Here is a 26,600-nt window from a genome sequence, read left to right as displayed (position 1 = left end):
TAAAGCGTTTTTTAGAAATATTAACTTGATTTGTATGTTCCGTTTTTTTTTAAATAAAAATAAATGAAACATTTTGCGTTGGAGTTTGCGAGTTTTCTCTCAATATTTCCCTGTCAGTGGACGCTATATTGTGGTGCGAAAATTGTAGAGTGCGTCGCGCCAGCGTTTTAGTACACAACGACGGCGTTGACAGCTGACGTGACGCGACGGACGACGCGGTATTGTGTGGCTGCCTTAACTCTTTCCAAAATCCAATGCAACTATTCTAACTTGCGTTTACAAGGAATTCATAATTAGATTCCAAATAACAGTTTTTGAATCACAGTAAAGATTCTCTTGCACGAATTCATCTTTCCCTCGATTTCACATCATTCAAATATGAATTATGAAACTTCAAACTAACCTAAAAATGAAATTGTAATAGTATGAGTTAAAGTTTTAAAAACCTTTTATAGATTTCTAAATTCAAGGTAATGCGTTAAAAATCATTCAAATTTTCTGATGTGAAAAGAATTTGAAAACTGACTTTGACTTATTTAGGGGTACTGGATTCAAAAATTTTACAAAATCAGTTTGCCATAGTTTTATTTATGGATGCCCTTATGGATTAATACTTTCCCGTTATCAGTTGATTATTTTTTCGGCAAGAATGCAATCCATCAAGCTAACAATCGAAAGAGCTTTTTGTGACTTTTGACTTATACTGCTGGATTTAAAGATCTACACCAATTATATCGCCGAAACTACTTTCAGCTTATTTACATAAAAAATTTGAAATTTTAGGTTAATATCCAGTTTAAGGTTTGATACTCTACATCTGAAAGTTTGACTATTTCAATTGCAATTGTTAAAAACACTTCACTAAATTAACTCCTTCATTCCATGTTTTTTAATAATAAATCAATATTATTTCAAGAGTTTGGAATTATGAATAGCAACCTACATGAAGAAAAAAATAACGATATTTAATTTTCTTTATAATTTATTTGTTGCTATTTCATTTGTTTCAGTACAATTGAAATTGAAAATAGTGTATTATAACCTGAAATTCAAGAGCAAATCTATGATAGAATTAAATTCTAGAAGCTTCATACTTCCGTATCTGATTTTAAAAATCTTATTTTAAACTAAATTTATTTTAGAGTGTTGATTTTTTATTTTGAGAATATGCAAAATCAAAACCAGAATTTTGAACGAGGATTGTATTTCCAAATTGAAAATAATTATTATAATTATTATAATTATAATTATTATAATATTACGAATTTTCCAAATCACTATTCAGTAAATTACTCCAATGAAAAATTTAATCACCTTTAATCAATTTGGAATTCATAGCAATAATTAACTAAAACTTACCTCAAAACTATACTTTTTGTTTGGCCTAGTACTAATATTCGGAAGCTCAACAACATGTGTATAATTTTCATTTGTAAAATGACATTTATAACAAGAAATTCTTTAAAGATCTTTGAAAGTAACAATTTTAAACTAGCAGATGTACAAATTGTGGCAATTTTCTTTTCATTAACTTTTTTTTGCAGTGAATATTATAGATTTGCTGGTTGTTCTATAAATATTAAAAAGTTTGTTAAAAGATTTCATTATTTTTCTCTTATTTCATTTTTTTCAAAATACATCTGGTTATGTTCAGTGAAATTGAAGTGGGGGAGGAGGAGAAGTGTGCAGCTTATATTGTACTCATTTGAAAATAGCAACCCTCAAACCCCCCTCCCCTCCCCCACCCCGTCACCCCCTCCTTTTCGCTTTTTAAAATGATTGTTTTCTCTCTCTGATTACGTTTCTTCATATTGACTGATTTTTGAAAATTTGGAAAATCACCCCCCCAAGAGCCAACTCTAGGACCGCCCCTGCCTACATCGCTGATCAAGTTCGAGAAAACCCATCCACAACATCACTTTTGGAGGTCTTCAGAGGGAAGATGAAATCACCAAAAATCGTCGAAGAAAACCCATCGGTGGAATGGAAACGAGTTTGGAGGAACATTCGGAACCGACTTCTCTCTACAACGGAGAAATCCCTGTATTATCTTCTGGTGAATCAAAGGATACCACATGCAGGCAGCGTTGATGTTTCGGCAGAATAGAGCAGATAGTGCATTTTGTGTGCACTGTCCTGTCCGACAGTTATTGAATATTTGGAACATAAATTATCCAGTTGCAGTAGAATTGTACATTTGTGGTCCTTTCTAAAATCTAAATTAGAGTCAGTTTTGAATAAGAGAGTAAATTTTCATGATTTTGCCTTTCCCGATTTTAAAAATACCAGAGCAGTGAGCAGGAATAAAGCTCTAAAATTGTTTATTGTATATATAAACTATATATTAGAAGCTAGCAGTGATTTAACGGTAGGGGCTCTAGATTTTACGTTGCATTGCGAGAACTTGTAGAATGTATGCTTTGTAGAGAATAAAACCCGAAATATATATGTTTACAAAAAAAAATAAACAGCATTGATCGTTATGGTCTGCCAATGTTAAATTTTTAAAGGTTTTCCATTTCCATTCCGAAAATCTGAAAATCATCAATCATCCATATGCACCAAATAAACGATTTTGAATCCCCAGGTGTTTGAATATTTGTAAAATGTTGCAATTTAACCGACTATACTGGATACAACTATTTATAAAAACATATGTTTTGTTTCATTTCAGGTAACTTTGGAAAACTTGTTATCACACTTGTAAGTATGTACCAGAAACGAAACTGAAAAAAGCAGGTATAGCTTAGAAAAAATCACAGAGAATAAATGAATTTAAAAGTGGATTTTTTTTAAATTCTTATTCAAAGTTCTGATTTGGAACCTTGACAATTGATTTAAAATTTTAATTCTCTGATTAGTACTATCCCAAATAGTCTTCTTCTAGCACTTTTGGACTGAAACCTTTTTCATATCCGTTATCAATCGAAGCGATGTTAGAAGGCTCTTTTTTCACGCTAGAATTAACAATTTTTTACTTCAGTAGATACCACTTTGATTTCCTGTTCTTTCTGTAGAAATAGGATATCGGTGTCTTCAAATAAGTTGTATAAAAATCAATTTCCCACAATTTGATTTTCATAGCTTCTCGATTGAACAACAACAAACAAAATTATGCCTCTTTTAAGCTGTAACGTGAATTCACTCAGTTTGAGCAGAACAGGGTAGTGTACTGAATTCCCGTCACGAAATTTCAAGTTATTCTGAACAATTCAACAAATTTGATGGCTCTTAATTTTATGTACACTTTTAAAAGTGATATTCTGTTATTCTGACTTGAACAATCATAAATTTTCAGTATCTTTTTCTAACATTTTCCTTATTTTGACTGACACTTAAATAGCAACATACTGAGGAATCATACGTTAAAATTACTACTGTTTCTCACAGTCTTTATTAAAAGATTTATAAAAAAATATTTTTATCTCTTTTTTTTGTATTTCTTTATTTGAAAACAACGAACTAGTAAGAATAAAATTAACTTAATTATGTGCGATTTAAAAAAAATCCGACTATCTGGAGGGTCAAAACAGCTTTCAGAGCATATTTTCCTTAGAAAATTTTACAAAAAATCAAATTTCGTGACGTGAATTCACTCATTTGCGTTGTTGTAACTCAGCTGAATTCCAACCGATTTTCAAAATTAAACAGTTTCCTTTTTTGTGACGTAAATTCACCCATTTGCGACTGTTTTGTTCACTTTTTAAAACACTCCTATTGGATATGAAAAATATCTTTTCTCTACACAGTGAAGCAGTATTTGTTCGCTTCAAAATGTATTAATATTTAAACAATCCATGTATTTCAATTAATTGTTTTGTAAAAATTGTCAACATTTACACTTTTTCCAACAAAAAAATTGATTTTTAAAATCATATAAAACATGTAAAAAATTGTTTTCTCTTTTTACTGTTGGTTTTGTGTGATTTGAATTATCAAAATTATTGGCCAGTATGAGATTTTTCTTTCAATTGTGAGTAGTACAAGCGTGTGGAATGTGTCTACAGCTTCTTTGTTTTTCAACCGATTTGTACAATTTGCAGTTTTGGAAACCTTGTAATGCAGCTAAAAAATGTTTCACAGACAATTTTCAGCTACAACTATTATTTTTTTAAGTCATTCAAAGTCTATGAAAAAAAAATCCGAAAAATATATGATTAGAAAAAAAAAACTATACAGCTACCAAATGCCCAAAATAATTTACTTAGTGCCTTCAAAAAGCTGAAGTTAGAAGCTATATTTATGTTGCACACAAGGTTATTTTTTTTCATTTAATTTTCTTAAGTCATGACCACAAAAATGTAAAATTGGTGTAAAACCGTTCTTTTCAATCAATGAACTGTAAAAAATGTTTCAGTCGCAGTTGAAAAAATTTGAAAAATGGATTGGAAAATTGTCAATTGGAAGTCATTAAATTTTTTGACGAATTTTCAAAGTTTTCGATCTGTTTATTAATTTTTGTTTTCTCAGATTATCTAAAACCGAAATTAAATTTTGCACTGGATTTTGAGTACTAGAAACTTATGATTTTCGCAATAAAATTTTTATCATCAGAAAGACAGTTTCATGACGGTTCTAGTAATGAACTGGTATTGAATTGCCTATCTGATGAATTTAATTTTATTTCAAATAACTTTCGATTGAACACTCGAAACCCAGCGCAAAGTTTAATTTTGATATTAGGAAATCTGAGAAATTGCCAATCGATAAAAAATTCTAAAAACAGCTACCTTTGAAAACTTGTCGAAAAATCTGTGCTTTCATAAGGTATGAGAATCTATAGATGCGAAAATGTGTCAAACTACGTAGACTTTCCAATCCCCATTTCAAAGTTTGTCTTTTGTTCATTGATTGATAATTATGGTTTTACACCACTTTTAAACGTTTGTTAAGGTCATAATCTGATAAAAATATCTTTGTGCGCCACGTATAGCTCCTAACTTCAGCTCTCTAAAGGCAGAAACACAATACAGCGTCGGTCGTCGCGTCACGTCAGCGGTCAACGCTGTCGATAAGTACTAAAACGCGGACGCGACGCACCCGAAGATTTTTGCATCACAATTCAGCGTCAAGAGACATCTTAGAGGTCTCTTGACGCTGAATTGTGAAGCAAAAATCGTCGGGTGCGTCGCGTCCGCGTTTTAGTACTTATCGACAGCGTTGACCGCTGACGTGACGCGACGACCGACGCTGTATTGTGTTTCTGCCTTAAGGCATTAAGCGAGAATTTTTAGACATTTGGTAGTTGGTCTACCGTCTAGTTGGCTCTATTCTAGAAACGTCATCATGACAAAATTTTTTAAGCTTCGATAAAAATCATTATGCTGTAAAATTTTTGCTATCACAGCTTTTATAAAACATGAGATTCTTTTCTACTGTCGCACACAAGGGAAAACGATGTAAAAATATGATCAAAATTGTTTACGCCAAAACGGAGTGTTTAAGACCCGTAGTGTTTTCGGATCATTTCACCTAGCTTTGAAGCATTTTAAAATGAGCTTTAGATAAAAATGATTCAATCACTTAGCAGTGCGATAGAAAAAAAACTTTTTGTAATTTTCATTTTGGAGCGATTATGTCTTTGGCCAGTTTTTAGATTGTGAGTGAGCAATTTTGTTGAAGACGTCATCATCGTAGAAGCTAACCCAAAAAAAAGTTAGAAGGGTTCAAAATAAGAAAAAATTCTATTCAAAATTTTCAGTTTTTAACTATATCTTTTCAGGCCGAGCTTATTCAAGCAAAGTAGGTTTGAAAGAGTTTTGAGTCACTCGAAATCAAATAGTTTTGTAGAATACACTAAATTTATTCAGATTGAATCGAGATATATTGAAAAATACTAACAAAAAAATTGCTGCTTCCAAACTCCTGTATCTTCCTAGTAGGGGTCAGTTCAGTTCGTCTTTTGGTTGCATTAGAATCAAGCAGATTTCACCGTCATAAAAACATGGGGTTTGCAACGAAAAGTTTTTTTACTTTGTAGCTTAAACATTGATTTAAGTAAGCAATTTTCAAAGATTTAAGAGGAAAAATTCCAAGTTTATTTAAGCCGTTTTGATTTTGTTGGAACTTTAGCCATATCCTTCTTTTGCTCGCGTATGACATTTAAAGCCCCCATTGGCGAACCTTTCAACCTTTCTTGTCGCTTAAAATAAAATTTATTTTACGAGTTTATTTTTTGGTTTAATAATTGCAAAAAGTTGCTCTCTAAATTCCTTGATAATAGCTAACTTTATCATTTATAAAGCTACAAAGTAATCATTTTCACGGTGTAAACTCCATGTTTTTGAATCGGTGATATCTGTCTGATTCTAACGAAACCAAAAAAAAAATGAACCGAACTCATCCGAACTAGGAAGATACAGGTGTTCAAAAGCAGCTTTTTTGTCATAGTTTTTCCAATCTCGTTTCAGTTATAATATTTTAATTAACTATATTTGACTAAACTATTCGATTTTGAGTGACTCAAAACTTTTTCAAACATACTTTGCTTGATTAAGCTCGGCCGTTAAAAATCTAAAAATTTTGAATAAATAAAAATTTTTATTTTGAACCCTTCAAACATTTTTGGGTAAGTTTCTATGGTGTTGACGTCTTCAACAAAATTGCTCCATTTTTTACAATCTTAAACTTGCCAAAGACATACTTTGACATACCGGACTTTTGTCAAATTTTGTGTTAAATATCCGGGCAAACCCGGATAAAACCGGGCAATCTGGCAACCTTACATTACACGCATAGGATGAGTTCCTCATTTCTGAATAGTTAATCATTGGTACAGTTAATGAATACAGACTTTTTGGATGAAATGATTAAGGGATTGGGTGTAAATGAACGGTGCAATAAATTATGAAATGAAGTCTAATTTCGTTGTCTGACGCAATCTTGAAATCCAATATGGCGACCTCCGCATAACTTTAAAATGTTGAAAATGACTTAAAATCGCATGAAATCCTCACAATATGGGTATTGGATAAAAGGGATTAAATAGAAGAAGTAGAATCTTGCTAACAGCTGATATTTTCCTTTTACATATTTACACATACAAACGTTTTACACACACATGCATTTTTTGTGGAGGAAATGTGTTCTTTCGGGGTGCTCTCTGGCCTTGAATGCTCGTTACGCCCTACATCGAATTTATTCAAATCATACGAATGAAAATTATTTCGATATGAGTAGCGACCAACAGCTTTCGATCAGATAGGAAATTTTCATTACATTTTCGCTTTCCAGGGTATCGAAATCAAGAGGGCATCAGAAAAAAATATCCCATCCAGCTTTACAGGCGTCCGCCATTATCTAAATTCAATCAATTTTCTCTGCAGGCGGGAAGCGAACCGAAAATCTGACCAGCTGTTGGTTGAATCGTTTTTTGCTGTTGGTTTTATTTTTTTGGTGGAGGAGGGGCAAATCTGCTCCAGCTGTCAGTCGAGCGAGGTGTGCAAGTGTCCATTCGGAATTCTTGTGGCACCAAACCAGATGGAGCAGTACCTATCTATAGAGAAAGCTAGGAGGAAAGCCGGAACAGCCGGAATATCACCAACAAAATGTCGAGCAAAAACATCCTACATCCTCAGACGATAGACAGCCAGTATAAGGTTGGCTGGTTGATTCCTGCTGAGGGTGGAAATTGGGCCATCGACACAAACGATCCAAATTCTCCAGCCCAATCAACTCGTGAAGTTTTTGCGAGGGTCCAGGACTTCCTGTCGTGACCTATCAGAACCCTTTCCGAATCAAACTGTTACGTCAAGTTAAGGCTTTTTCTGAAAAAAATGTCATGTTAGCAATATTACTTAACAATTAAATTACCCTTTTCATAAGAAAGACCTTAGGAAGGTATCAAGAAATATTATGATGATTTTTGCATTTTTTTTTAAATATCTACTTCACAAACTAACGAATCATCCAGGTACGAATTTCTGGAAAGACATGGAAGGATATGATCAAAAAAGGGGCTTATTGTCCAGTCCCTAAGAAGAAAGTAATATATTGGATTTCGCATGAAACTTTGTTCAAAAATAAATTTACATAGAAACCCGAAGCTTAACAAATCTATATATGTAAATGTGTGAAGTTAGAGGTAAGTAAAAAACAAAGTTTGTTGCAACTTACCCTTTTACTTAGTAGGTGAAAATTGCATGTTTTTATAAATTTGACAAAAACTGGTGGAACCAATAATATTGCTGATTATTTTCACGTGATCCTCCAAAAAATTTATTGCCAACCAAGTTCAGTATAGTTTGACGACTAATTTTATTGAAATATTCTCTTTAAAATTGACGGGATTTTTTTAAAATCGGGTGTTTGAGCGGCCTAGGATGTTTGTATAGTAATTGAAAATCCCTCCTATTTAGGGAAAGGAAGGCTCCCATATAAAATCAACATATAATACGAGGCAATTTGAACAATTTTAGACTGTTTTTTTAATTGCCACGTATTCATGGATTCGCACATCGTGATTTATTATATAACTGAAAAATTCATCATTTTATCTTAATTCAATGGATTTATTATTATGTAAAAAAAGAAGCCTCCTCGTAAAAAAAATGCCTCGAATGCTAGATCCGGTTCTGGAATCACCCACCCTGTAAAACTGTTACAAAAGCAAACAGGAACACCACAGAACGTGTCGGTAGTTTGGCTTCCGGTTCCGTTGCGATTGGAATTCGTTCCTGTTTCCGAATGCCATCTCTCCCCACCCCCTCCCTTTTCCATGTTCATGATATGACGACGTAGGGGCTGCCTCTGTGGTGAAAATGTTTTATGTGGGAGTTGTCCTTCCTCTCGGCACACGAATCGCTTCTGTTGTTTCAGCCGTCGAGATTGACGCGTGAATAATTTTTTCAGCAGCTGTCTTCTGCCCCAAAGAGAACGAGATTCGTTGTTAGTTTGCTCACATTTGATGCCTCACTGCTGTGTGAACATTCGGGGAGGTTTAGAGATGCCCTCGTATGTTGACACCGACGTCCGGGGGGAAGTTGTCATGGATCAGATTTGAACATTCAATTTCACCAAATTGGGTTTTAACTATTCAATGTTTTATTACAATTCGAATCATTGTTAAAAATCTCTTAAACTCTGTTTTAAAAGTTTTTGAAACTTAACACAATCAGTAAGTGTAACCACCTACGGGAAATAATAATATACATACAAAATAAACGATGCTCTTACCCCAGGTGGGACTCGAACCCACAATCCTCGGCTTAGGAGGCCGATGCCTTATCCATTAGGCCACTGGGGCGTAGATGCTGGCTAGGTTTAAGTTTAACAGCACACAATTCATTCGGGACGTTGGCAGCTACTTAGTGACTAACGAAAGAAAAATAAATACACCGGTTTAACCCAGTAGTACGCGATTTTCTCATATAGCGACAGACAGGGGGGACTTACTTATTAGTTCTATTTTCATCATCCGTTTTCTAGTCGCGACCGACTAGAAGTGCGCCGCCGATTAGTCACATTTCGTTCAACTACACAGTGATTGAGACTCTCTGACGTTTTAACTTTATGGTTGGAATAGGAATACCTATTCTAGTTGATTCTGTTTTTCATGGTTGAATTCAAACAAGTTTTAATTGATAAATAATGATTGTAATCAAAGGTGATACTTTGCATAAATTTGTGATTAAAATCAAAAACTTACGACACATACCACCGTGATGTTAATTCCCTTTTCCGAAACTTCTCAGAGCTGGTTTCATTCTAGAAGTCAACCAGTTTACCAGAGTATATTCATTATAGAGTACCGTACATCGAGCGTGAAATTAGCCCATGCCAAGCAGGATGTCGTAGTTGTTATGAGATTTTTCATAGATTACATAGGAAACAAACTTAAATCTTTGTTTTTCGTAATATGCATTAAGAAAAGTCAGTAATCTGTGTAATGAAACTAAAGTTCGTGATAAAACAATTGATTTTAGTATGAAACATATTGGAAAAAAAGCTTAGAATCATTCCAAGTCACGAAAAAGAAAAATTTACGAGAAAAGATGATTAACCAATTTTACTGTTAACGAGCTCGAAACTTGCGTGTTAAATAATAGATTAGGACTGTTTCATGTGTCCTCTTCCAATATTTTTCAAGTTTAAGCTCACAATATGCTTGGAAATAGTTTTCAGTTATTACAATTTTCACGAAATTTTGGATATTTCCGCGGTAAATTCGCATTTCATGCAGAACCGAAACCAAACCGTATTTTTATAAGAAGCTCATAAATCTGGAAAGCCAAATTTGCTAATTTGAGGATAGTTTCGAACAAGTGGCTGGCATTAAAATATTTTTTAAGGGAAAAACTAATGAATTCAGTACAATGCTCGCTATTATTCATAACAACTACGTCATCATTCTGGAAAACTGTCAACCAATGTGACGGATGAGGTAACCTGTTATTTCAAAGAACTTTTTCAATTTAATGTAGAATGAAAAAAAAAATCGCAGAAAAACGGTCGCAAATTAAATTAAACATCAATGTCTTCGATCAAGTTGTTAGGAAATTGATAAACCAACAATTTGATATATGTAGTTTTCTGATTGAACAAATAAAGGTATGTCTTTTTAAAGTTGTGACTTTAAACATAACAGATTTATAAACAGGATTGACAATTTTTTTTTGTGTTTTTGCAAAAAAAATCTGACATTCTGTGATTCCACCCAGAAATTCTGTAACGGGAACAGCCAAAATTTGTTTTAAAAAATCACGAATAATTAGTCTTTTTTTTATTTACACTTTAGAAAAATCAATTATCATTACCAATCTTAGCATATTTTTTCAAAACCAAAGTTTGAAATCCATAATTTATGCTGACATAAAATTTATAGTCTTGGAATAAAGTAGATAATTTAAAAAATCTCTGAAATCTGTAAATATTTCCAAAATTTTGTGTGCTGACACAGATTTATAAAAATCCGATTGTAGATCCTATCTGCAGATTTAAGATAGCTTTGAGAGCATGTTTCCCTTAGAAATCCCTGAGAATATCAAATTTTATGACGTGAATTCACTCATTCACGCTGATGTAACTCAACTGAATTTCAACCGATTTTTATAAAATCTGGTTTTTCAGAAACGTCTTGTTATTTTCAAAGAAGATCATTAATATTTTTGTTACAAAATGTAGAAGCTCGTAAAGATAAAAGTTTTTTTGTGACGTGAATTAACTCATTTGTGGCTGTTTTTATCGCATTTTAGAACAACTCCAGTATCCTTAAAACCTTGAGGTATGAAGAATTCACAACAAAAAAAATCCATTAAAAATAAAGAAATCTGTTCTTCTACACCATAAAGCTGTCGTTGTTGGCTTCCAAACATGTTCTGCAAATTGCGAAAAAATCAATGCATATATTTTCAATGAATGATTTTGCAGAAGTTGTCAAAGTTAACAAATCCATCAATAAAAATTTTTACCCTTTTTTTGGATACATTTTTGTTATTTGAATTATCGAAATTATTGACGATTTTGAGATTTTTTTATGTGAGAACGGATAAAAATCACTTGTGAACGGTACAACCGCGTAAAATGTGTCTTTCGATATTTTTTTAAGTCGTTGAATTGATAATTTTTAAAGAATAGTCTTTCTTTGAATAACATTAATTATCATAAAAAATAAATTAATTACCAATGGCGCCTTAAAGGTGATAAAAAAAAGTCTCAAAAACTTAATTATTGTACGCTAAATTTGTTAAAAAAAATTATCTCATTAATCACATACTCATAAGAAATTCCATATGTCTACAAAATTAGTTTTTTCGAGGTACCAAGAATTTAACTATTCCATATTAACTTTTAAGCGCTGGTTAGAACCAAAAATCAGATTTCTCCTGTGAGTTAAAGTTATTAAAATTCTAGTGGTCATTTTGCAAAATTTAATGGGGTTTAACCTTCCCCTCCATGGAGTTTTTTTTTCAAGTAAAATTTTCATTTCAAAAAATGAACTTACTGTAGTAACGTGAAATAAGTTTATCCTAAATTATGTTTAAATATGTCAAAAAATTGGCTCAATTGAAAACTATTTTTTTTTATTGTCAATTCTGATTCGCAATTTGATAAACTCTTTGTATTGAAATTCAAATCTTGATACACAAAAATCCTACCTTGGCTTCTAAATTGGTTTTTAATGGAAAGAGTATCCAATTAAGTTCATGGAATACTTTTATAATAAAAAAATTGTTTTTATTTTTACAATTTTATCATCCGAATTTCAGGCAGATATGAGAATTCCTTTAAAAAACAATTTTAGTTTCCATTTTATTTTGTGTTTCTAGTTCATTAATTCCACAAGGGTTTTGAAAAATTACACAAGGCCACAAATTTCACATTTTTCTGAGGTGCAAAGAATTTAAGAGCGAGAATTTTGATTAATTTGGATGCCTTGAAACTTTTGAAAATAGGTAAACATTTTTTAAGGAAATTCTTCACTTTTGTGAGGAAACTCTAAGAACATAAAAATAAAATAAAAGTTTATATCAACTTTCTCCAAGACCTCAAGTAACATTGACTGCTGAGGAAAAAGTAATAGATTTTCAATTTGTTTATTTTTCCCTGTTCTGTAAAATAATGGATTTTTAACGAATTTTTAAAGAAATATTTACTGATTTTAGTTAAGGGAATTATTAAAATTAAAAATCAAATCCGTTTGCGGACTTCAACAAATTCCTTCAGTAATGCTAGAAAAACAGTCCATGCAGTAAAGGGTTAACAAGAAAAACTAAGTTTCTACCTTTTATCGTTTCAAGGCCCCGATATTTCAATTGACGGCGTTGGAATATTTACTAAAAAAATATTTTATTTATTTTCGATTCGATTATGACAAAAAAAAATCAAACTTTTGTAGCTTTAATTTTTATTACTGGAAGAATTTGAATATTAAGAAGAATTTCATCTCTTACCTTATTCACTCTTGAAATAAAATTGAATACACATTTTACTATTTTATCAAATTCAACTCAATCATCATTTGTTTGTTTTTAATAAATTCTTTCAAGTCCAAAAATAATATTTTTTTTTCTAAGAGAAAATTCACGATTCGAAACGTGATTAAATATAATTTTAATTTAAGTTCAGTCGTTCAAACTTCGACCATTTAATTTGTGGAGCATTTTGTACACGAACTGTTATGAAAGCTGCTGACTTGAAATTAAAAATTTCAAATATGAGTTTAAAATTCTAACTATCAAAAGATTTTCCATACTATTTTCCATTTCTATTCGGAATAACAGCTTTGAAATTTTTAACTGAATTTTAAAGCAAGGAAAGTTTTGTAGTTTGTTGTTTTTAATCAATTTTGAACTAAATCTATAGTTAAACATTAATTTGAAATGATAAAATAATGGATCAACTAGCAAAGAAAGCGAAAAAATAAGTAGTTTATTCATTATTCATTAAAGATGAAGTGTGATAAAACTGCAGAGTGATTCTTTTGACATCTGAACTGGTTTTTAGTTTTAAATTTAAATTTAAAAAAAAAATCTTCATCACATACTGTTTCAATATTTCCCTTTTAATTCTTGTTGAATAATTCAATAGTTTTTCAATTTTGGTGAAATTTTCGACTAGACCTTCGATTTTCAGTTTGTATAGCAAATTTTGAATAAATATGTATTTCAAATCAATCGTCAATTATTTTGAATGAAATATTAACTCAAAATTGTTAATTTTTAAATTAAAAAGAACATCCTATTATTGAGTTCCCGGACCCTATGGAATTTTTTTTTTAGCATTCAAATAAATACAATTTTAATGGAAATAACAAATTTACTATCAGGTTTATGCTACTGGCAGCTAGAATGGCACTTTTCTGTTTATGATTGCATTTTTTCTATAATGCCTTGAAGCATGAAGTCCCAAAAGTTAAATTGTCTTCCAAGTCCAAAATCCAAAAAAAAAGTACAAGCCAAAAAACTAAGTATTTTTGAACAATTTCAAGGCGACAATTCGAAATCTTCAAATAGTTTTAGGATGCATTATTAGGATTGCGAATGGTAATCCCACCCATAAACGATTTTCAAATAAAATCAAAAAGTTTTTCAAGATCATTTGTTGTTTTCAAGATAACTTCTTAAAGTATGTAAACATTTACAAGTATTATTTAATAACATTCATTAAATTAATTTGTGCACTTTTTTTTGGTAAAACTATAGAACATAACAAAGATTAAAAAATTAACTCAACGATCAACTTTTCGAAGATCGCGAGTTATTTTGACTTCTAAGAAAAAAGTTATTGAAATTTTCATTTTGTCAATTTTTATTAATTCTGCAAAATATTGGAATTTAGAGAAATTTTGAATCCAAAAAAAATCGAAAATATTCCTCAAAGCATTGGTCAAGTATTTTTACACTGTTCAACAATTTTCCTAAATGAATCAAAATTTCCAATATCATATACACTAAGACATTCCTGAATGATGACAGAAACATTTGTAATCAGTGAAAATTGTAGGTTCAAGTCCTGCCGGTGAGTCTATGTAACTTTTTCGTGTAATTTGTTTTTTTTTTAATTTAAAGAAAATGTACAATTTAATTTTTTTTAAAAGAGTTCTATATCTGAAACTTTAATATCTAGGCTAAATATAAATCCTTGATTGAATTCAGAATGATAAATAGATTCAAAATCTGTTTCTGTTCCATGTAGGTTTATTAATTTATCAGCAATCAAAATCGATTTTACTCGAAACTTATCTTATTAATTTATTTTGAAATTTTGAGACATCATATCAGCAAAACTAGAGGTGGTAGACAAGTTCTAACGAATGATATGAATTCAGAACCCCAAAATCTTCCAACATAAATTATTAAAACAATGGCATAAAAAATGATGTTTCCTTGTATAATTTGTTCAGTTAATGATAAAAATCCGATTTCCACTTTGGATCTGAATCTTAAAATAAATAAATAGACAAAACTAAAAAAAAAAAAAGAAAAAAATTACTGTTACCATTTTTACCGTCACTTCAATAGATTAAACTCGACAAAAGGCATCGAAATTTAGGAATACAGTCTTGATTTAATAATTTTTCTCTTCTTCTTTTCGGAACATGATAAACATTCTAGACTTAAACTCCCAGATTGTCTGAATAATTTCGTGGTTGTTTTTTAACGTGTTCCTAAATATAGAGTAAGGTGGGTTAAAAGTAGGAGTCGGGTAAAAGTACATTTTGAGATTATCCTAAACCGAGAACAGTAAAATTCAAAACTCTGACGTGGATTGATTTAGATTTGGACTGCCTACATTCAGACATAATTTTTATTCGTAGAAGTTGAAAATAATTCGAAAAATGAGGTAAAGTAGCTTTTTTGCATGAATGATGTAATATTCACATTTTCACTACTGCTATCAAATGCGTCGATCGATTATCTTCGAATTTTTTTTATAAGAGACATAAAAGTATAAGAAATCAAATGCTGTTTTGGGTTTTTTTTTTTTGGAAAAACAACTGCAAAGTTTTCTAAAAATAGGATAACACTAAGGTCGTACTTTTACCCAACAATACTTTATCTATATTCCAGGCAAGGATGAAAATTCATGAAAAGGAGACTTTCAGCATTTTTTTTTTCTTCAAAATATGCTCACAGAACCAATTCTTAAACAAAATATAGTAGGCTCAAGTAAACTGAGTTTAGTGATCCAAGTTTAATCTTTTGATTTGCAGAAAAATTAGTATGAACCACCAATTTTAAACTTAAAATGTTAAAATTATCAATTTGTATTTTGGAATATGAAAAAACTTAACTCAACGTCTCAATGGAAGTGATTTCAACCTAAGTTTGCCACAAATTTTTAGCACGTACCCGGGCCGGACAAATACTATTCCTAGGCTATTTTGTCTTAAAACCTGACAAAATCTGGGCTTTTGATTTCAAAATTGTCGGTCAAAATCCGAGAAATTTGATAAAAACCCAAAAATTACTCAACAAAAATCAAGACAAAAAACTTAGAAAAAACATTTTTTTCATCGAAACTTATCAGTAGGTTTTAGATCGTATTTTAGGCTTCCATTGAACGTTTCATAATTTTTTTTATAAAGCTTGTTTAAATAATTTCGCTTTGGGTGCATAAATAAAAAAAAAATAAGAACACAATTTGATTTTATTTGTTTGATTCGGCGATTAAGGCTAATAAAACCGGGCAAAAATATGGGCTATTTTCAATGAAATCCGGACAACCCAGCCGGACCGAACATTTTCCAAATTTTGTAACAAAAATCCAGGAAAACCCGGATAAAATCGAAAATTTCAGATAAATCAGAAAATAATCAGTTTTTTTGTATTTTGTCATTTTAAAACTTCGTGTTGCAATTTCAAACCATTTTTTTTATATCAATATAAAAACTTAATACTCTGCGTCTACTCAACGTCATCTGGCATTCAAACTTCGGTAGTCCAGCATTGTCCCATTTTTTTTTCATTCTATTTCATATCTATTTTTCAACCCATAATGGGAGTTTAGCATACATAGTAAGCTTTGACTATTTTTTTCTCAAGTAAACTCACAAAACCCATTCGAAAACAAAATATAGTCGGCTCTAGTAAACCCGGGCAAAAATTATTAGCCTTATTGTACATGTGTCGTCATTTTTAAAGTAAGTGATGTAATTTCAAACCACTATTTTTTGAAGAAAAAAAACTTAATACACTGCATCTACTTAACGTCATCTGGCATTCAAACTTCGGTAGTCCAGCATGGCCCATTTTTTTTTTAATTCTTGAATTTACGGAACCGAAAAGGAGAAGCGTTGCTCGCTAATTAACTGTGGGCAAATGTTTGTCACTTTTCACGTTTTGACGCAGTGCCATGAAAGATGGCAGCCGGCAGCAAATTTGGCGGCCCCATTTACACCCCCGCTGCTGTCTTGTTTGGCAGATGTGGGCGGTTGGCCAACTCTCGCAATGGTGATACAATTTGGCAGATATTAAATTAATTACCCGAAAGCTTCCTTCTTTTGTGTTTGGTTGCGGCTGGCTGGAGAGGAAAAGTGAGTAAAAGGGAAAGTGGCACCCGGGGAAATTTAATTTTCCCTCTACTTGCCGGGACGAAATTTTACGGTTATTGAGTTTGAACTTTTCGCACGCCTGCCCAAGTTGATCCGCCAAAATTGAGGATTGTTTTAAAAGAGAAGATTTTTTTTTTGTTGAGGGCACTAATTTGAATTTATCCAATTGGAAGCCCTCTTGGGGGAAGTTTTGTCTGTCGGAGATGCCTACAGCTGTAATGTTGATCTAGGGTTTTAAGGTTTTTTTTCTGCGAGGAGGTCTTTCTAGGAAGGTATAGGAAATTATATGGCCTCTTTAAATCATCATAACAGATATTTTTAGCTTGAAGATTTTTGTTTTTTCTTGAAGTGATTTCGACTTTATAATAAGTTAATCTTATCAGAGGTTAAATTTCTTGAAATATGAAAACTGACGTTCTACACTTTTTCAAATTACATATGCCATTTCAACCTCGACAAAACTCTGATCCGTCGTGCAAACACACTTCATATTCATGAAAGTTTGCATTCGGTTTATGTCCTGAAACTTCTGAAAGTCCACCATGTTTGACCACATTTGGAAACAACAACCCGGTGCCAAGTTGAGCTTTAAAAAAAGAAAAGAAATAACCTCTAACACAAAAAAAACCTCTAACACAATCTCAACAAACGAAAAGTGCTACCAACAACTTTTGTAAATGTTTGTGGCTAGCTTTTTTTTAACCTCTTCTTTCCATAGTGTGGGGGAGTTCATGGAAGATGTCGTCTAACTACCTGACAAATCAACAACAAGCGACAGTGCAAAGTCATCATACCTACAACAATACAAGATAACATTCCTGTTGGCTTCTGAAATGGAGCCCAGGAACTTTTGCCAGATTTTTGAACCGAAACAACGAACTACAATCATGTTGTTGTGTGCTACAAAGTGGTGCCTGGAATCGTGGCAAAATCTTTCCTTGTTCTGCACTTCCTGAATCAACAATTGTGTGCACGTTGTTTTTTGGTTTTTTTCTGTCACAGCTGGGTGAATTTTTTTTCCATTTTTTTAAAGCAAGGAGATTTTTTCTCTTGATTTTCGAAATTAGTGTGTGGTGCGCTAGAGATACTTTTTCATAGATTTTTGTATTTTTGAAACCTTTAACGCAGTATTTGTTCAACTTTTTTCCAATTGTAATATTGTATTGTCATAAAACTTTCTAAAATCCTGCAATTTTAGACATATATGTAAGCCAGACAGATTTGCAATCTGTCAGCCTTAGACTAGAATGAATATCATTTTTCGAAAATTAGAAATAAATTATTAAATCTCGATACATTTTCATCTAATTGCAAAAAATGTAGCAGAAAAAATTCAAATCCAAAGATAGAATCGGATTCATACCATGAACTGAACAAAATGAACAAGGGAACAGCATTTTTTGCCTTTGCTTTAATAATTGATTTTGAAAGATTTTTGGGTTCTGAATTCAAATCTGAATTTCTCTACCAACTCTAGTTTTGGCATGTGGAGTTGCCAAAATTGATAAGTTCTGAGTAAAATAAATGTTTAGTAACTGATTCAATAATCAACCTAAATGAAACAGAAACAGATTTTCAATCTATGTAAGATCCTTGATTCAATTATGGACTCAGATTTAACCTAGATATTTAGATTTTAAGTATAAAACCCTTTTAAAAAATTAAATTTGACAATTTTTCAAATATGAAAAGATCAAATTACATGAAAAAGATACAACGGCCAACCAACAGAACTTGAACTCACAATCTGTTGTTCATAGTTTCAAAAATTTAGCTATAGGACTTAGATTCAAAGTTCATATTCTTATTAAGATTTCAAATGTATTATCACTTGGTTAAACAATAATTTTTGTTTTCAGATTATCATCTGTATATTCACATTAAGGGTTCGCGGAATTTTGATCCGAAAATCAAAATGAACCTCAGCGCTCTGATTTAGTACTCGTCATTTTAACAAGAAATTTTATTTGAAAATCAAATCAACTTGATAAAATTTCGATATGGAAAGACATGTGATAATTTTGACTTTCAATTCTCAGTTCAATTTTTTTTTATTCAAGTCAGCAGATTTCGTAAGCAAAGTCAACCTCCCAAAGTCGTTCGGGTCAATACGACCCGAAGCGCACATTCAAATCATCATAACTTTTCGAGAAAAAATCGCAAAAATATGATTTTGAAAACCTTCCTGGGAAATCACGAAATACACAATCTGTAGTACCAGGCAACTTTCTGTGACCACCGGAAGTGCTCCCTCAAAAAAATCCGTAATTAGGCTCTTCGGGTCTATATGCCCGAGAATTTGCGTAAGTTCCCCTGGCCGCAAATATTGACCGATTTCGATGAATTTTAATTCATTGTATATATAATTTATTCTAGTTTCTCAATATCGAAAAAATAAGTCGAAATATTTTACGAGATCCCCAGTAGCTGATTCCGAATGAAAAAAGTCCCGAAAAAGAGCTCTTTCTAGAATGCTTATAACTTGTGACAGGTGGGGATTTTTTTTTATTATCTGACAATTTGCGCCGGGGGTCTTCAGATTTTCCCCAAAATTGAAAATTTGGTTCATTTTTGCGACTTAAAAACACATGTATTTTTTCAGATTTCTAACATTTTTATTTTTTGAGTTAGCTTCGGTTAGATTTTTTTGTAAATTAAAAATAACCATTTTTCAAAGCTACATAACTCTGTTGTTTCTCAACGGAAATTATAAAATAGCACATCAAAATGCGTTAAAATTTTATCAGCTTTCCAAATAGAATAGTTGAAAAAAATTAAATAATGACCTTCAACATGAAAAGTTGTAAATAAACTTTAAATGGCGTCTAAAAGTACCGTCTGCACCACTGAATATTTTGCAAAAAATACCATTGTATAGCTCGATTTATGATGCAACTTTCATCTGAAGACACCAAAGTGGGCCATTAACACCTTGAAGAGTTATGAAAGAAATAATGGCAATAAATCTCTTTTTTTGCATCGAAAACAAACAATGCACACTGGTATAGAACATCAATCTAGCGGAACTAAATTAATAGCGCCCATGGATGAAAAGATAGACTTATGGTGTCTTCGACAATATTGCATAATTTTATAAGGCGCATACTTTGAAATAAAATATAAAGTCGAGGGGTCCGCCAATAGCAAGATAAAAATGCTAACTTTTTTGTCAAGCATTTTAGAGCTTTAGTTTCTTCTACAAAGTTGTTTATCTTAACAAAATACATAACTTTGCTGAACAAGTCAAAGTTCTACAACTTCATTCTAAGGAGTTACAATGAAATTAAAAATAAAACCTTGAAAAAACAGTTTTTCAAATCTGGATCGTTGTAGGTAAGGCAAAACCATTTTCAGTCTTCGAAACAAAGTTGAAAAAAGTTAAGATCTACAATCTTTCAGTACATTACGATGTGTTTTGATATTGCTGAAGCGCTGCAGAAAGCATTTAGTGAAATATATGAACGATTTTCAAAGAGAAGTTTATCAAATTACGAAGATTTTCGCACCATCAGCCATTGTGGATTTTATTTTTGGTATTAAAAGGAATCATTACCATATAAAACTAGCGTGGAACTTGGTGGAACTCGAAGCAGTTTGAGGATTCAAAATCTAGTATCAAATATCACTTTTTTAGACACTTGTTTTTACAACATTTGCTTCGGTCAGGAGTAAATGGTGTATATCAACGTGTTGACAGCTCTGGTTTCAAAATGGTCATAGATCCTTTACTCAAATTGAGTTTGTAATCCAACGAAAATTTATTATCTCAAAAGTGTTTTTAGCTTAGCTTAGCTTAGCTTGGTTGACTACTCATATCCACCTTAAATCATTGAACTCGAAATGCTTAATTTACAGTTTTTTTTTTCAAATTGATTTAAGGGGAACTTCGTATTTTTTTACATTTGTTTTCAAACTATACATTTCGAATTCCATGATCGCTGGCGTGGCTAAGCAGAACATGTTCCACATCGCCAATAATGGTTGCTACTCCGTGATTGATCGAGGCCATCAATTTTGCACAAAGTCCAAAAGAATGGTGCTTGGGATTAGCAGTCATTCTCATTGTACAAAACTGATGCTCTCCCTTTTTTATATGATTAATAACGGCGCCGGCCACGTCCTAGAAGTCAATGGGGAAAAAGGAAGGATTGTTAGTAAGATAATCTTTAAGTTCAACTAGCAACCTCTCGCTACTGCACTCCAAAAAAAATTGAATAATCAGAACCAGTTATAAGCTAGTATTACAAACAATGGAAACCGTCTATACGTCTGCGAATCCATATTCAGTTATCCAAGGAAGGGGTTGTGTAAGTTGGTGAAAGGTAGAGATCAGGATCCATTTTGGTAAATGGTGCGATCGTGGGTTTCCTACACCTCCTATGCTCCTAGACATTTCTTAAGGAAACTCCTATTTCTCTGAGGCATTTGATAAACGTCCAATTAAAATGGATCGAGTAAAATACTGAAGGCAAATCAATACCATCCAAATTTCTTCCTTGATAAACTAGATCTTTTTCCTAAACATGAGCCCTGTTGAACCAAAGAGTTTGCGAAAGCTTCATTGGTTGAAGACGGAAAGTAACTTAAAATGACACAAATTTTTCCAAATTGTTTTTCTATGAATATTGCCTTTCTGAAAACTCTTTGATTCTACGCTTTTCTTTGCCTCATATTTTGGAAGTCTTTCTCATCAATAGTAAATCAATAGTAAGTTAAGTTTACTGAAAACATATTTAATCTGGAATAATAAAACATGATGAAGAAAACTAATGTATCCTTGGTTATCTTATCAATTTATATGTACTTCATTTAGTAATTTTTCTGCAACGGAAATTTCCGAAAACATCTCTAATTTTCTCTCACTACAAATCAGTGAAAACTTTTATTTTCTTCTCTTGCACTCCCACGGTTCCTAGTCAATCGTCTACATTAGTTAAGACAAGATGAGACTATTATTTTAAGAATTATATATTTTCTTAAAATGTTAAAATAACCCTTTTGAACTAATTTTTCAAGGAAAAAACATTAAAATAAAGAATTACTGATTTCATGTTTAAATGATGATAGTGATTTTTCAATAGTATTTCAAGTGGCTTAACAGTACGTAAGAACGATTAAAAATCGAAACTGCGAAATAATAAAACCTCAATGAAAGTTTCTTATTTCCCTCAAACTGGATCTTATAACATTAACTAATTTGCAAAACGACATAATTAATCTCTTTTTATTCATCCATTGTGGAACCATCTGAATTCGAATCAATACAACAAATAATATTATTGCTTAAAGAACCTTAAAAATGTTATTTCAATTTTACCATCTTGTGATCGATAATAAAAAACGATGGAGGAAAGGAAGTGCAGTACCTGTGATGATTTGTTTTACGGAGACCGGTTATATGCCATATCTCCACAAATCTCACGCTAATGTTTGGGGTAATGCGTTATATTCTGATAAAAAAGTATTCAATTTAAAAATATTGAAAAAGACAAATGTGTTACATAAAATTTACTCAATACTTGATCAAAGAAGAAATCATGAAACCTAACCTCAACCTATTTTTAGTTTTTTTTTCCATTTCGAACGTACCAAACTTTTAAAAAATATCGATCAACGAGTTCAATATTCCAATATTCATATTACAAATTTGAATATTTCAAAACTCCATTTAGTATAAGAAATGTATGAAATTTCCTTATTTTTCTTGCATATTGATTGTTCCAGTTTCAAAGTTTATCAAGTTTAATTAAGTCTTTTCCTAAATTTTAAAATTTTTTAGAGTAAACTATTTTCAAATTTCCAAATATTGGATATCAAATGCAAACATTCGAAATATCTTGGGTCTGAAATCATAAAATGATTCAGTTTTCCAGCTTTTGATTTTTGAATTTTCATGTTTTATTTTTCAAACAGTCAAACTTTCTAATTAAAAATTTCGAACATCCACTTGTTTTAAAATTTCCATTGTAATTATATAAAGTTTATAAAAAATTTATAAAAAACCATTCCGGGCTCAAGTTTCGAAGAAGTTTTATCTCAAAAATGTTAAAAAAACAAGTTTCCTAATATCCAAATTATAACATTTTTGAATAATTCAAATATTTAAGTTTTCCAATTTATAACTTCCAAATTGTCTAGAAAACCAAAAGTTAAGAATACAAAAAACAAATCACAAATATTGACCAATTCTAGTTAGTTTTAACATAATTATAAAGTCTGGATCAACTCTGAAATATGTAATTAGAAAGAGAAAACTATCATCCTTAAAAACCACCTTTATGAAGTCAACTCTGTACATAAATAAAAGTTCGTCACATATAAAATTGTTTTTAATTCTCTTTTTATGGCACTTGTAAATCCATCACAAAACATGTACGATTGAAAATTGTGTGAAATTTATAAACCGTTAGATGCCGTTTAACTGCATCTAAATTGTAAAGGCAGTATATTACTATTGTTTTAGGAACGCTTACAAACATGAAAAATTAATATAAAGGCTTATTATCTCAAAAGTGTTTTTATCGTTAAATAGAGCCAAAATTGGCCTGCCACCAGCTACTGAAAGCTGAAAGCTAGTTTACTTTTGGAATTAAATCACTTTCACGTTTTGGTACAGTTATCATTTATATAATGATGTACTAGAAAAGATTCTATTGATAAATTTGAAACGGAAAACCGGTTAAATCATCTAAATATTTCTTTTTCTCAAATTCTGCAAGTAAATTGCATCAAAGAAACTAAGAAACTAATAAAGTGTCTAAAAAAAGTGATATTTGTGAACAAAATACTAGATTTTTAATCTTAAAATTGCTTCAAGTTCCACCGAGTTCCACGCTAGTTTTATATGGTAATGATTCCTCTTAATACCAAAAATAAAATCCACATTGGCTGATGGTGCGAAAATTTGCGCAATTCGAACCACTTTGCTTTGAAAATCGTTAATATATTACACTAAATGCTATCTGCAGCGCTTCAGCAATTTCAAAACACATCATAATGTACTAAGCGATTGTAGAACTTAACATTTTACAACTTTGTTTCGAAGACTGAAAATTGTTTTGTCTTACCTACAACGTTTCAGATTTAAAAAACTGTTTTTTCAAGGTATTTTTCTTAATTTCATTGTAACTCCTTAGAATAAAATTGTAGAACTATGACTTGTTCAGCAAAGTTATGTATTTTGTTAAGATAAACAACTTTGTAGAAGAAACTAAAGCTCTAAAATGCTTAACAAAAAAGTTAGCATTTTTATCTTGCTATTGGTGGACCCCTTGACTCTGTATTTTATTTCAAAGTATGCGCCTTGTAAAACTATGCATTGTTGTCGAAGACACCAAAAGTCTATCTTTTCATCCCTGGGTGCTATTAATTTAGTTCCGCTAGATTGATGTTCTGTACCAGTGTGCAATGGTCGAAAAACTGTACTCACATATGGAGGTAGCACGCACTTCTTACAACATGGAAACAAAAGAACTTCAAAGCAGGTAAAAAACACTTCTTTATCGTGCTTTGTAGAGTGTTTGCAGCAAAACTGACTTTAAATTTTAACCAAAATTCTCAGTATCGTATTGTTTATGTGATATAACTAATAATGGGAATGTTGCTTTTACAACCTGGTCATATACTATAGAACTTTATAATTTTTCGATCAAAGATCATTGTGAAGCATAATCAATGCCAATAGTAGAAGGTTCAGTCCCTGTGTTTGGGATCACAAAAATGATATTAAAAAAATGGATTATAGACGTGCTTTTCATAGTTTTTATATCGGGAGCTAAGTACTGGACACCAAAATCCTTTTCCATGGATCAAAAAAGTATGAGAAAGAGGCACAAATGTTGTAGAAATAATCAAAGAGCTCAGTATGGCCAGCCCAGGCTGTAAAATGATGAAAATATGATACTCTTACCGTATTCGTTTTCTACATTCGCCCAGTTTTGAGGTTTACCATACTAGAACGAACATAATTCGTCGTCAGTGTTTTGCTACCTCGATCGCTCACACACGAATCTTCAGTGTTCCACCGTCCATTTTAAATCAAATCTGAGGAATTACGGATGCAAAACTTAGCGCATAAACTTCTAAAAATGACAGTAAAATGTGCATAACTTGTTGTGACCTGGTGCAAAACTGGGTATAAACGAATACGTTATTAGATTTTTGGATATAACATGAAGTCAGTAAAGCTGCAACAATCTACAGCCCCTTCTTTCATAACAGTCCCATATACAAAAATAAGCAAGCGAGACAATCAGCATTTTTTGTTTTGGAATATATTTTTAAATTGTGACCACCACTTTCAGCATAAACGAAAATCGTTTCTAGGTTGTCATAATAAATTGTTAGGTCTGAAATTTTCGAAATTGGGTTATTGGTAAGGTCGAGAGCACCATTTTTATTCATTATGGGACTGTTAATCGACCATATTTGAAACCTTTTTCGAATCTACTAGCATAATAGTCCCATACAAAATATATTTTTCTCACCAAGCTACTTTCTAAGACTTAAATTTGATCATTTTTGAACTTCTAAATGCAATTGTCAGAAAAAGAAACATACTTTTGCAAAAAAATATCATGAATTCCACATTGTAAGTTGAATATTTTTACGATTTTTGATTGCATCCGATAGTTTTTCGATCAGGAAGTCATTCCTAAGAAAGTCAGACCTGCCTTCGAAAACTAGTGTGCATCATTCGACATCAAGTGAGTTAAAAAAAATGTTTAAATGATTCAAAGCAATAAACCAAAGACTATTTCGCCGAAAGAAGCATTGAAAAGTAACCAAATCCGTGGTATTTCACATATGGGACTGTTATTCAGGTATATTTCATATAGGACAGCCACGAATTGATATTTTTTTTCGAAATTTCTAGAACAAAACCTCTTTTTTTAGTCTTTTATGTTGAAGCCTTATGTTGACCTAAAATGATGAAAATTCATATGGGACTGTTATGCGAGTAGGGGCAGTCCGAAAAGGACGAAAAAATAGTGTTTTTTTACCAGCTTTGATAAGTTCTTTTGTTTCCATGTTGTTAAAAGTGCTTGCTATCTCCATATGTGAGTGCAGTTGTTCGACCATTGTTTGTTTTCGATGCAAAAAAAGAGACTTATTGTCATTATTTCTTTCATAACTCTTCAAGGTGTTAATGGCCCACTTTGGTGTCTTCAGATGAAAGTTGCATCATGAATTGAGCTATACAATGGTATTTTTTGCAAAATATTCGGTGGTGCAGACGGTACTTTTAGACGCCATTTAAAGTTTATTTACAACTTTTCATGTTGAAGGTCATTATTTAATTTTTTTCAACTATTCTATTTGGAAAGCTGATAAAATTTCAATGCATTTTGATGTGCTATTTTATAATTTCCGTTGAGAAACAACAGAGTTATGTAGCTTTGAAAAATGGTTATTTTTAATTTACAAAAAAATCTAACCGAAGCTAACTCAAAAAATAAAAATGTTAGAAATCTGAAAAAATACATGTGTTTTTAAGTCGCAAAAATGAACCAAATTTTCAATTTTGGGGAAAATCTGAAGACCCCCGGCGCAAACCCGTCAGATAAAAAAAAAAATTCCCAGGTTCCAAATATTGCGATGATTTTAT

General features: G+C 31.5%; 1 long non-coding RNA gene and 1 other non-coding gene across 2 annotated transcripts in view; one reads left to right on the top strand and one right to left on the bottom strand.

The window, feature by feature from the left end:
* The window catches only part of LOC129748803 (uncharacterized), a 224,559-nt gene that overhangs the window by 104,978 nt on the left and 92,981 nt on the right, over positions 1–26,600 (top strand). The gene's annotated exons all lie outside the window — the stretch shown is intronic.
* Positions 9,172–9,244, bottom strand: Trnar-ccu (transfer RNA arginine (anticodon CCU)). Its single transcript has one exon. It is a non-coding gene; the product is annotated as a tRNA-Arg (tRNA).

Source organism: Uranotaenia lowii, chromosome 2, assembly GCF_029784155.1.
Source record: "Uranotaenia lowii strain MFRU-FL chromosome 2, ASM2978415v1, whole genome shotgun sequence".
Classification (NCBI taxonomy): Eukaryota; Metazoa; Arthropoda; class Insecta; order Diptera; family Culicidae; genus Uranotaenia; species Uranotaenia lowii.
This window is presented reverse-complemented; position numbering and strand designations above follow the sequence as displayed.